This window comes from Manacus vitellinus, unplaced genomic scaffold, assembly GCF_001715985.3.
Source record: "Manacus vitellinus isolate BGI_N305 unplaced genomic scaffold, ASM171598v3 scaffold_12_pilon, whole genome shotgun sequence".
NCBI classification, from domain to species: Eukaryota; Metazoa; Chordata; class Aves; order Passeriformes; family Pipridae; genus Manacus; species Manacus vitellinus.
In genome coordinates this window covers 11,714,878-11,728,896 of record NW_021938949.1, presented here as the reverse complement: position 1 = coordinate 11,728,896, position 14,019 = coordinate 11,714,878, and positions in this window count along the sequence as shown.

The following is a 14,019-nucleotide window of genomic DNA, read 5'->3' as shown; positions in this document are numbered from 1 at the left end:
TCCCCGAGGAGCAGCACTGAGCTCAGTGCAGGACTTTGGTGCACAAAGAGGAAGAAGCTTGTTATAGCAAAATTGCCACGGGGAATCAAGAGCTTCAGATAACCCTCTGCAGCAGCTGCACAAAGATATTTTAACATGCAAAAAAGTCACTTCAGGGGAGTGTGCACCAGCACCACTGCTGTTTATAGCAGTGTGTTTTGTGTAAAGTGCAGTGACAGCCGTGAAGGTGGTGCTTTGGGACAGCAGAGTGATCCAGGGCTGTGCCAAGGCTCTGCACTGAGCACTGGGGCTGCAGAGCTGCTGCAAGGAAAATATTAGCTGATTGGAATGCTGCATTTTCATAACTTTTAACCTCTCATTGCAATTGTTTCTTTCCCATCCTACATTCCTCACTTGCAGCAGCTTTCTGAGCAGAGAGCAGGACCTGCTCTGATGTTCTGTGCCAAGGTGGGGACCAGGGACCCGCCTGGGCTGCTCAGATAGGCAAGTGCAGGGTGGTAGCACCAGTAAGGTGTCTGTTAATGTGACTGTTGTGGGGACTCAGTAGCTTTCTGAATGAAATATTATTGCACTCCTCTACGCTGGGAAGGTGGTTTGCATACAGCTGTGTGTCTTTAAATTCAATTAACTGAAATTAATTAGGTAGTTGCTCCTTAATTCTTTTGACTGTAATCGCATATCACAAGAGCACTATATCCAATCTGGGACAAGTCACTCACAGGAGAGGTCCAGACCTAAATTAGCATCTAATCTAAATTAGCATTAACCACTTGAAAGGCTGGCCAGGTTAAAGTCATTAGTGGTGAACTCTGACAGTGCTGTGGTTTGCCTATGCTGAAGTCATCTACATAAATGTTAAACCTGTGTTTCTTCGGTGTGATTATTTATGACTGAATGCTATAGTTTTGTTGATGTGGTTTGGAAAGGAAGGAGAGCATAACATTCCTGAAAATCAGGGTAAGAATTGAAATTTCATCTGTCTGGGAGTTGAGGAGTGTGTGTTTTTTCACCAGGGTGAATCCAGGCTCACCAATGACATCTGTTCAACTGCTGTAATTGTTGAATGGTTAGATTAATAGTAAGGTGATAATTTCCATTTAGTAATGAGTCATTTTGCCATTAAAACATAAAATGTATAGGAGAAGTTTTTGTTGGAGAGTATTTTCTCCTTCTCTTGTGGGGAAAGTCATATAGTAGAACAACTTAGACTGTGCATTGATACTTAGAAGTAAATATGAGTCCTAGGAGCAAAAGACATCATTCAAATTGACCCCAAATCCATCTGTGATTATAGCAGACCATCATTAGAAGAGGTGAGGCCAGAACAAATAAACCCTTCATAAATAGAAGTAGTCCTCTGAGTGAAGTAACTGTACTGAGGTCCAATGGCCTATTTTTATATGTAGCCATATTTGTACAGTTATGGTTTTATGCTTCAGCACACAGAAATTTACATTGCATATTACTTATAAAGAACATTATATTGCTGAAAAAGTTGTTAGTCTGGTGATACTCATCTCTAAATATGACTTGAAGTAGGGTTTTTTATTACTTAAATAGCTATTCATCTGTTAATCCTCGAGATGTCTCAGTACATGAACTATTGGCATTTTGCCATTTTTCATCACGATCAATGGGCTGATTTGCAAGGCAAGAATCCTGCATCCCTTCCAGCACGTGGCAGTGTGTGCTGTTCCTTTGGATATGGAAATGTGCTCTGTAACAGATGGACAAATATTACCACTGGGCAACTGCACGATAACAAAATAATCCTTCTGCAGAAATTGCTCATGGAGCTTTCTGCAATTAGAGGATGCCTTTTGTGTGTGTTTGTTCGTGGCAGCGAGGAACAACTCACTGTTTGGTTCATCGTCCTGTGACAGTGATGTTTTGGTGGTATATGCCCCTGCTTTGGGGCTGGTGTAAGAAATGCTGTAGTGGCACCTACGAGAATGTGATTCTTGTTTCCATAGGTCCTGCAACAGTATCGTGTACAATGTGCATTATAAACTCATCCTGGGGTTTATAAACTAGGTAGGATGAGGTGATCCTCCTACACACACGGTGACTCCTCACGCTGTGGCCCTGTCTATGCTCTTGTCGATGGCAGTGCTGCAATTTAGCTTGGCTCTGGTTGCAGAAGAAATTCTATTTGCTGCAGGTTAAGAGTGTTTCAGAGAAACAAACACCAAATGTAGCTACTGGCAGGAGGAAAACTTGGGTTTGTCTCCAGGCTGTTTGCTGCTGTTATGTTTTGTATTACAGTCGCATCAGAGATCCTCCCTCTGAATTCAGGGCTTCCTTTTGCCTGGCATTGTACAGCTGCAGAAAGGTCTGAGCTCTGCCTCAATAGGTCTATTGGGTAGATGGGTGAGAAACATAATGGCTTGAAAAAAAGGAAGAGCAATTATTTTCATCGTACAGGAGAGTAAGAGCAGCCCAAGAAGAGTGTGAGTTAATAAGGTGCCATCAGAAGCTGGACTGTGCTTCTCAGACAGGACCACAGGTCTTTCATATCCTATTTCAGAGCCTGGAGCAAGATAAACCTCTGCCAGAGCCAGAGTCTGAGTGGGGCACAGAAATACAGCGTTGCTTAGGAACTCGATTCCTCCTGGTTTCCCTTATTTGTTTGTCCTTGATAGCAGCACAAAAACCAGTGAGTGGGCTTGTGGAGAAGAACAATGTTACAATTATTTGTCGGCTTCTATTATCATCATCAGTGGTGCTGCCACAGAAATAAGACTTTTGACTTCTATTATGTTTATTTTAATCTCTTTTCACAGATATTATGTGTGGGTGAGGTATTAAATGTTATGTCTCAAATCTGAGAATGAAGCTGGGTAAATTGCATAGAGGAGAGGTCCTTAATAAGGCTGCTCTCAGCTGAGGTCCTTATATCTACCTGATCACAGTGAAAGAGGATGGTGGTGGTGTGAACCAGGCCCAAAGAATCAAGATGGGACCAGGCTTCTGTTTTATAAGACCTCTTAGAAGGAAAGAGGTAGTACTGCCCATAAGTGATCTGCAGTTTGATGTGCCTTTCTTCTATACATTCCTATCTTGTCTGACATTGGCCTCACCCATCCAAAGGCTAAATGCTTGTTAAGAATTTTGATCCTTTATGACAAATATTTATTTATACATTCCTTTATTCACTAGTGATTTTCACAAGTTTTATGGTGCTTTGGGTGTGTACTGAGGCAGCTACAAAACTCAACTCACAAAAATTTCAGCGTGAGTTGTGATAAAGGTTTGTGTGATTCAACTCATCTAAAATTACTCAGGGGTTGTTTGTGGGCTGATCATAGTTCTTAGTCTTCAACCATGAGTTAAATGCTCTTTTTGTTGTTCCATTCCCAACTGTTGTAGAAAATAATTGATTACAATCAGTTTTCTGCCATTTGTATTCAAGTGTAGATTTTTTTTTTAAAGTCTCAACACATTTTATTTGCTTTTTCTGAAATAATAGCCTCAAGAAAATTTTAAAGCTAATACTACCATGGTCACTAGACCTTGGAAGTTTTCCATCTATCTTCTTTGTCATACCTGGCTCCTTGCCTGTCACTATGGCTCTGCTGTGGTTGGTAAACTGAGTTTGTCATTCCATCACACAGACCCACCTTCTTTCCTCCCTGTGAGTAGCTAGTACCTGTTCCCACTTTGTTCCTGCATGTTCTAACATAGCAGCCTCCTCTCCTCTTTTTGGTTCTTTTTTTTTGTTCAATAATTTTAAAGAAAAATCTCCCCCTAGCATGTTTAGGAGGCCAGCACCTTTTTTGACAGGTTGTCATTTGAATTGGAACTGTTCTCTTTTATGCAGGGGTTTTCTGTGGCCTTCCCATTTGGATTGATTGTATCATTTATGGATACTTTCATTTGCTAGATGTGACCTTTACTCTCTTACTCTCTTCAAATATGCTTCCTTCTGAGTGCAGAAGTGCCCAAAGCCATCTTAGTTCTTGCAAAAAAATCCAATCTTTTGTTCATAAGCCCTTGAAGATCTCCCTCAAATAATTTTGCCTGATAGAGATATGCTCATGACCAGATGTATTTACTTGCCTAATTGAAATAAACTGAGGAAAGAATTTGGTTTGGTTTCTTTCCTTAGTTTTCCAGACAGCTCATGGCCTTTCAAGGTGCATTTACACCAGATTAGAGTCCAAGTGCTGGTCACAACGTGCCTATTGAGTGCTGTGTGCAGTTCCTGAGCTCTGTGTCTAGTTTGTTGGTGTCACTGAGGTCAGTCAATGCCATGTAAAAGCACTCAGGACTGTGGGGGTGCCATCCTCACTGTGCTGTTCTGTCTGGCTCCAGCATTTCCAGATCAGAGCCTGGCTCTGCTGTGGGAGTGGGATTTTTCCATACTCACAGCAGCATATTGCTCTGTAGTGACCTCATTCAGTCAGGGACAGGAACTGAGGAAAAACCACTTCACAGGAGGCAGGGGAGAAGCACTGGGAAACATCCTGAATGGGGATATCTTTCAGAAGAAAAAGTCAGAGTGAAGTGAAAACGGCAAAGTGCTCACAGAGCTGGTTTCTGCAGTGGGAGTGATCAGCCTGGGCTGGGCATGGTGGAGCAGGTGAAGGCTTTGGGTAGTTCTGCCTTAGGTTGAGGAGAAAACAGCCAAGCCTGTAAACACATGTGTGCTAAGTAGCTGTGCAGCTCCCTGCTGTTCCCAGAGAGGAACAAACTGGAGCACCATAAATGAAAAGGTTTTTGAAATTATGTGCAGTTAAAAATTAATTCATTTCTCCAAATAAGTAGCAAAAGGGAAGAGGCAAACACTACTAGAGCAAATGATGAAAGGGAGAGGGAGGATGAGAAAGAGCTGTTTCCAGGCAGCTGTGGATAATCCTTGCTTCAAATGAATGACAGAAGTTTGACTTTCATAACTTGTGGAGCTGGGATTACTGGTAACAGGTATTTCAGTTATATTGGAAAACTTCTCTTACAACTGAGAAAGCAAAAATACCAGATAACACTCACTGGTGTCCTTTGTTTCATACACCTCAATTCAAAGGAAAAAATATGGCAATAATAGGAGAGATTTTTAATAAAACCCATGCTGATATTATGTAATATCTCTCAAATATTAAAATTCTCAAAATGTATCAGCTAAGGTTGTAAGAAATGGCAGTTCTGTTTTATAGATGAGTAAGCAAAGGCAGAGGTATGTGGAGGTGTGAACTAACTACGGGTATTTGTGGTTCCAGGTGTCCTGTAACTGATCTGTTATACAGCCCCTCAGCTTTGCCTTTTGCATCTATTTAACAATTCCTGACTAAAGCTTCAGAAATACCCTTTCTTTTCTTCTAAATAAGTCTTTGGGAGAATCTTGATCTATAATGTCAGTGTTCTGTCACCTGCTATCCAAGTTTATAATTAATCTGTTCTTGGAAAGGTGTCATCTTTCTCATGGTCTCCAGAATGATGGGCTACTGAAAAGATGGGACTTGGTCACTGGAGAGTAAATCAACCTGTGTAGGTGGTGGTGATGTCTCTCCTGGCAAGACACAAACTTTGCATCTCTTCTAAACTTAATTCGCTCCCCTCTGCCTTTCTGGGCTGTGGGCACTGAGATTATTTGGCAGCTGTTTGCTGTAGTAGTAAATTTGGAAATAATTCAGTGAGCTCTACTAGGAAGTCAAGGCTTCTGACAATTGCCTGAGGCTTCTGCAATCCCCTGGTGCTACAAATCAGCACGACCTTGCAGTGCCAGGCTGACACCAGTGTGCCAGAAAGGAGGAGTGCCCGATGTACTGTTGCGTGGGAAGAGACATCAACCTCTTGTTGATGCTTCCCTCTTTCCATTGCAACCTAATTGTTTGGGGAATTGTGAGAACCATAAATAAGAGAGATTAAATTCTGCTGCTGAGACAGAAATTTGGCTTTAAAAAATCATGAGTTCCAGAATGGTTGTGCTTGTGTGCAAGATGGCTGTGTAATTCTGGGACAGATAATCACAATTTGTAGATAATTTGGAGCCTGTGACTGCTTGTAAGCCCTGATTTACGATGCTTAAATAGTTTTTTTTTTTTGGTGTGGCTTTCTTTGGGGCTGATACCTGTTGTCAAATAATGTTGTTTCCATGATAGCTACTGCTCTTGATAATTTCTTGAGAGTATTTTTGAACAGGCGTGTCTGCTGACATGTCTGTTCCTGAACCAGCTAATCACTCAAGGTATAAATACTCATAGCAATTATAAACATTTGAATGTTTTTCTCAGTGTAAAATATTTACATATTCTGAAAACATGAGGAACTGGTGTTTCCTTGACGTGGATTTCCTTGCCTAAAATGTTTCTACTCTGTAGTTTACACATTACCCATTACTTCAGAAACATTTTTTTTTCAGTATTTTTGTCCAAATGCTGCAAATAATAAGGAGATTTAAAGCCCAGAAAGTTGGGAGCAGTATCAGTTTCTCTTGATGATGAATGTTTACACTCCATACTCAGTGTTCTGCTGGTGCTGTTTGCTCCCACACTTCTGAGCTGAGACCACCTCGTTGTGTCAGCAGCCAGTCTCACTCATATTAATGAAGCTTTCTTCACTGCTAGTTGCAATTTTAATGAGGCCTTCAGTGCTTCCCACAATTATCTTGGGCTTCCAAAGTCTTCAAGAGAATGTTTATATTAACGTTATCAAGTAAGAAGATATTTTCTGGCACTGGGGATGATGATGGGCAGCTGAGGATTTTAAAATGTTTATTTATAAGAGTTATACTTCTTACCATGATCATGTTTGCCCATCAGTCAGTCTTGGTGACACACCTCTGTTAGAGGTGGCAGTCAGCCGACCAGGAGAGCTGCCAGATCTATCAGCCACACAACTCCCTCAATGAATTGTGTCCCCTGCTCTGCCTGGCTTCCCTTAGAGATCACCACACTCAGAACTTGTGGGGTAGGTTTGTAAAGCAAATCTGGGGTGGGTAAGCCAGTGATCAAACTAAAATATACAACTAATTTTTTTCTATGAGCAATGGGACAGCCACGGAATAAATGGTGGAAAAAGGAAATAAAGGCGTCTCCTAAAAATGAACAAAGTTTCAGTGTGTACCTTGAAAGACTGTGGATCCTAACCTTTGCATCTGTTTGTTATTGTGTAGGCTGGAAATTAAGACAGTGCTCTCTGAAAGCAAGTGTAATGCTAAGTGTTGGGGAGTTCTTTTTTAGATTAGGTAATTAACCTTCAAAAATTTGAGACTGAGTTATTTTCTAAATTTTGAGTGGAAAACTGAATGCTTGCAACTCTGATTGCATTCCAGGTAAAAGTCCTGTTTTCACCTCCCACTTCTGTTTCCCACAATTAGTCTCTGTCCATTCTATTGAATCTTGGCATTGTAATGTCAAGACCTATTTTCTCATTAAAAAACAAAAAAACAGTCATGTGCACTGACCTACCTACTCATATCAGGTACTCACCCCACATGATTTTAGCATTTGAATAGCTTTCCATTTGATCTCATAAGCCTTTCATTCATGGTGTGACTTGGTTGCACTGACTTCAGCAGAGCTTCAGCTGTAGTGAGTGAGAGTGCTTGTAAGTCATCATAGGATTTGGCCCTTCAGTTGGATGTATTGGAAATCATTACCTTGCCAGGTGCTAGTCTGTTACAAAATCTTTTGTAGACCTCACAGGAAATCCTAGTTCTTCCTAATGATTTTTGTTCTGTGAATTCCTTCTTTTCTTTTCCCCATCATTCTGCCAGGAGCACTGCAGGACTGAGAAAGTGTTCTAAGAAGTCTGGATTATTGGATAAATTATGGTAGAATTAGTGTGGCCATTTCCTTTGAAGAAATAAAATGCTATTCTATAGACATGAAATCACCTCCTTGTACCTCATCATGTACCTGAGCACACAGGTGCTTGTATCCTTCAGGGGCAAGAACTGGGTGAGCACAGAACCAATCTCCTGTCCATTCTGCATCTCAGCATTGTAAGCATTGACAGTAACAAGCCAATTCCCAGGTCTAGAAATGTTTCTCAAGATTACTTATTTAAGGGTGAAATTATACAGCACTTATCTGGACTATTTATTTTCATGCAAATTATTTTTTAGGTCTGTGGAATTTTTGGTCATTTTATTTCTGTGGATTTTTCACAAGGAATAAAGCATTTCTACTTTCATAAGATGAAGGTTAAAATGTTTGCTGAGCTAACTACATTATTTTTTAGACATTCTGGGGGGAAAAAAAGGTCATTTATAGTGTGCATTGTTCTTCACAGAGACATTTCTTCATTGACACACTTCTTGAGACTGGTAGTGATAAAAAGCATTTGTCATCCAATGCATGTTCAGTGACACATGTGAAATGAGTTCATTAGGTAAAGATTTTTAAAGCTGTGCTGCTAGAAAACCAATATTTTTCTCACTATTTGCATTTATAGAAGCAATAAAGATATCGAGAGGCAAATTAGCTAAAATTCTTAGCACATCAAAAGTTTAGAATTGCAAAAGTTACACAAAATCTTTATTGCTAGAATTTCAGTAAACTTGGTAGAAGGTACTTGTGCACTGCATGGCTCAAAATTACACTTAGCCACGCATTGGGTTTGTAATACCAAAATTTAGTTCAGGTTGATCAAAGCCTTTGTAATTTCTTACACAAAATGTGTTTCAGCTGCAGGTTTACAAGAGAGACTTTACTGAAACCACTTTCAGGCATTATTACTACACTTTTTACAGCCTTTTGCTGTAGCCTCTGTGCTTGGGTCCTTGATTGTTCCTGGATTAGATATTGACTTTTTGCTGAGATATACATGGCAAACTGATGTGTTTTGCTTAACACTTAAAAGCTACTCAGGCAGCCTGAGGTTCACACCCACCTTGGGATAGGAGGGAGAGAACAGAAATGCAAGATGGAAGGCAACAAAATTCCAGAGAAAAAGCATTTGCAAAAACAGTTCCTGTTCAATAAATTCAAATCTGTCTCTGAATAATAGTAAAGCAGATTTTGAAAAGCTTCTAAATTGTTCCCTGAACTGAGGTCAAGGGAGAAAATAATCCCATTCACAGTAGAACACTGATCAATAAGAAATCCAAATAGGATGGTGCTTTTTACTGTGGTTGTGTTTGATGGCATTAGTTGATGTGGAGATTCAGACCCTCTCAGTTTATTAGCCTGAGTTTTCTGTATAGGTAAGTGAGAAATGTTCTTCCCAGAGGATTCAGCTCTTCCTTTACTTTCTTTTCTCACTTCCATCAAATATTGGATTCCTTATTCTACCTATGTCTCATTCTCTTCTAAGAGATCCTTGCCTCAGTTCAGCCTTTCCCTCCAGCCCATCTTCCCAGTGCATTGCTGTGAGACACCTCTTTGAAAATGTTCCGTGTAGCCACTTCCACACAAGCCCATCACACCATCATGATTAAAATGCCTCAAAATATTTCTGCTGGAAAAAATGTGAGACTTTGCATTAAACCACTGAAACAGTCCTGGTTTTTCATACCTCAGTCTGGTCTTTTTTTTTTTTTTATTATTTATTTTTTTGTTTTAATTGAAAGTCATTTGGAAGGAAGAAAAGTATTCTTTTTTTACTTCATCATGTTTTGTAGATTGCCCACCAAACTATGATACCTGCCGTGCCTGGAGGTCCTTCACTGTATTAAAAGTTAGGAACTTGCAAGTGTTTGAAAGCAAAAAAAAAAAAAGTAACTCAGTTCTCATGTCTCCCTCCTCCAACTGTCACAGCTTTAATTTCAGGTTATTAAAATTCACTCAGAGCAATACTAAATATGGTTAATTCCATAGGAATTTAGATTAAGTGTTTTGAGCCTGCAGACCAAGTTAGATTAAATAATACTGCCATGTGCCAATAAATTTTTGTCTTCCAGGATTCTATCCACAAAGATATTACATTAGAAAATCGAGGCAGTTGCTAGGGTTTCAAGCATATCAATTTGGAAGTATTTTAACTCTGAAAGACGTCAAAAAATTGAGCCTGAAATGATTCTCTGTGTTCCATTCTCATCAAATTAATTCCATTTGAGAAGCTGCATCTGTAGACTTTCATTAGCATTACTTCCAAACCCAGTTACCACCCCCCTTTCTGGGTCTTGACTGATGGAATTATTGAATTACTCACTGGATGAGGTTATCTGGAGCCTTGAGGATAAAATTCTGGGAGAGTTTATTACTCTGATAGAATTTGTATGGATTACTTACCATCACAAGACTGTTTCTTTGTTATTTGTATATGCAGCTGTGACACCTCATATAAAGTTACAAATAAGAACAGGATGGTACAGGTCACTTATGAAGGGATTTCAATAGTCTCTCTGCTAAAGCTCTATGTCTTGATCCTCTTTATCATTTTAGCAAATTGACTAATACGATGTAAATTGTGCTGTTTGGTGCTTCCACAGTCCTCAAGGTGACTCTGAGGCTTGGATGCAGTCTATATTTTTCATAAACTTTCTGCTTCTTCATCACCTTAGACTGACTCTCCATTGTGTTAGTTCTTATTTATGATTTTTGGTATAATGCTAACAGCTTACATAGCAGGTAAAACAACCTTAATTGCACATTAAACTGCCTTCTTTGCTGAGCTGAGAGAACTCAATATAAGTCAAATTTGAATTAAAGTAGTTCTGGCCATGCACAGAATTCATTAGCTGTTCAAAAGTCTTAGTACTGCTAGCTAAACTGATGAGGCTTTGAATGCTGATAAGGCTGGAGGTATAAATGCTGTACGTGCAACACTGCTGGGATGAAAAAAGAATGGCTTAACCTGAACTCTAAATATGCCTGATTTCACAGAGTCTGTATTAATGCCTGTAAAGAGAAATCAAGATTTACCATCAATATAGAAAAACCAAAATGTTCTTTGCTCATAAGAGGCTGAGGTTATGCCCTGCTCTGGAGCTCCCTCTGATTTGACCACAAAACTGACACCAGCCTGTCACAGTAACTGGGAACATGCTGGGAGCAATATCCTGCTGCCCATTAGAAAAAAACAGCAGTCTTTTAGCACTTTCAAGAGCCAAACTCCTCTACTGCTCCACTGCTGAATTACATAACATAATACTTATGTCTTTTTAGAAGCAGTAAAACAGTTTAATAACTCTGTTACATTTTTTTTTTTCTTAGCTAGACACATAGGCACCATCTAGTACCTTGTACCACCTCCTTATTGATCTCCAGTGCACTGCATGAAATAGGCCAAGCTGTCATTGAAGGCACCTGGGCCAGCTCCAGGGAGATGATGAATCGATAGGTTAAATTTAATTGATGTGGTATATTATTCTGAATGACTAAACTTGGCTGTATGTTACAGTGGAAGTGTACCTTTTATCTTTGTTTTCCTGGGACTGGGGCTATAAAACTCTAGGCTACATCCTTTACTGAGGCTTACTGTACATTTCTGATACCGTAGTGCTCTAATATCTTGCTGTATGTCACTGTCATCTCAGCTGCAAGACTAATGCAAGAATTCATCTCGACTGTGTTGCCCATATATCCTTTGCACAAGGCAAAAATATTTACCAGACTAGAGACAGAAAGAGCAGTCTCTGAGTAATGTGTGTGCAAAATGATCTATGAATGCAGACCTCGATTGACTGGAAATGAAATACTGTGATAAAAATCCCATTTTTAAAATGTGTGGTTATGTCAAGGAGTGCATTGCCTACTCTAGCGTTTTATAGAAGTTGTACAGTTTAAACTTTACTTTATTTTTTGTATATTAACTGGAACATTGAGAAAGTATACTAATGGGTCTGGAAAAACAGTTATTGTAAGGCTATTGCCAAATTACCCAGTCAGACTTCATTGTATGCACTTTACAGAATTCTGCTTCTCATGCTGCTCTGGATTAGAAAAGCTTTTAAACAAGGGAGGGAAGGTGTCAAGAGATGGCAGATTTGGGGAAATAATAAAAAAAAACCAAAACATTTGATTTGAGTTACTTCAAGCTCATGTTGCTTGTAGTAAAAGATCTACTTCTGAGACACTTTCTCTTTAAGCTGGTGACAAAACAGCTCACAATAAAAATACTGTTCAGGTCTTGGATGTGCCTGTTATTACACTGATGGATGGCTACAGTTTAGAAAGCATCACATCAGACTTAGAGACTGATATCCATACTAGCTTCCTTCACTTGGACTCAGTTCAGGAAGAACTAAATGTGTCTTTTCTTAGAGTAAGTTGAAGTATCCAAAGAATAGAATGCGTGTAAACAGAGACATCATATCAATTTTATTTTCATCTGTCATTTGAACAGCTACAGAGGCACCTCAAAGCAGGAGGAGAGTGGCATGAAAAACAGGAGAAAACATAAAGCAAGAGACAAAGGCAGGAAGACTCATTCCACGGCCCTTGGAGCGTGTGGAGAGTTGCTGAGCCAGCAGGCGGGGAAGGTAAGCTAAAACTCTGCTCAAGAACAAGGGTTCCTGTGTGTAGATGACTATCAGGATGTTCAGTGTGGTGTCTCAGAAACATGCAACAGCTTTTTTTTTTTTTCCTGTGCTCACCTGCCTGCTGTGTGGGTTAAGGCACAAGAGATGACTCAGTTGGGAAGGGAGTTGCTTTCTTACATTTTGCCTGAAGGTCAGGTTCTGCTCAACAAAGTGTTACTTGAGGTATGGACCAACCATGGATCCATCCTGGAGCTGGTGAGGCTTGGCAGGAATTAGCAGCACAGTGTATAACAAAGTGAGTCAGGCAGGTGGTTGGGGCTGTCAGGTTCTGGCCAGTGCTGTGAGGTGTGAAGAGAGCTCTGCAATTCCGCAGAACCACCTTGGTTAAACCTTTGGAAAAATGCTTTGATTCCTAGCATGTTGTGGTAAGTTTTGAGAGGTTTGCAAACTCTAGATGTGAGATGCTTGAGGGGATAAAAGCCTTATCTGCTTTGGGTGGTGTTTGGGATCCTTGGCCCTAGAAAGGAGACCTGGAGTCCTCTGTGAAAGCGTGTGAAAAGGCACATGGGCCTTACTCACTGCTGGTTCAAAGAAGTTCCAGCACTTGGGTTTTATTAATTTCTACCAGAAGTTTAGTGTTGCTGCAAGTATAATAAACTGTGGACAAAAGCTCATATCTATGAAAATACTTTCTCTTCTAAAGTGGCCTGGACACCTTCAGATCCAGGCCACTGCAGTACAACCTGCCCTGGCCAGAGGAGCGGCTGGGAAATGGCAGTTCTTGCTCCTGAGAAAGGGGAGATTCATTGAGGGTGACCTTTCAGCCCTTCAGATATTTCATAAATGTGCTCTCCTGAGGTGCTGTTATTTAACTACAGGCATCAGAACTTGTTCTCCTGCTGGCTTTGCAGCTCTTGTTCACTGACAGGTCAGAGCAATAGATGCAATTCCTACCAGACCACAGCTTTGGAAAGGTCATGTATGCCCTGGTGAAACCTGTTGCTTGCCTTTTAGGAACAGTAGGAATCAAATCTTATCAGTAACTGTGACCAATAGAGCTACAGGAGATACAGCTTAATAGTCTATTACAGATTAGAGCCACTGGGAAAACTTTTGAAGTAAAACAAGAAAGCAAAAAAGTAAATAAAAACCTCTTTAAGGATAAAGTCTTTTAGGAGCCAGTCTGTCAGTACAAACTCTTCTGGATAATGAGTTGTGCATTTTTGAAGGAAAGACATAAAGAGTTCACTGAAAATCACGAAATTACCTTTTTTTTTGTTCCTTAAGAAAAAAAAATTCACATACTTAAGCAATGGTTGAGTTATTCTGATTTACTTGGTTGGATTTGTCTAAGGTAGATTATTAATAACAGGACATTTTGCCTGCCTTGAAAATCTGTTTCCTAATTCTGGAGGGCCCAGTTCATGACTTCTAAAGGTCTGTTTGAACAGTGGTGAAGGTAGGTACAAGTATAAGCTGTTTCTGTAACTGGTGCTTAGCACTTGTAAAATCCTGCTGAAATGTATAAACTGAAGCATTCAGAGCTGTAGGAAGGTTTGAAATTCAACCATCCTTTATTCATTTGTTAAATGAGTATGGCTTTCCATATAGAGTATGATGTGTATGTACAACAGTGCTTAGACGACCTCTATCAT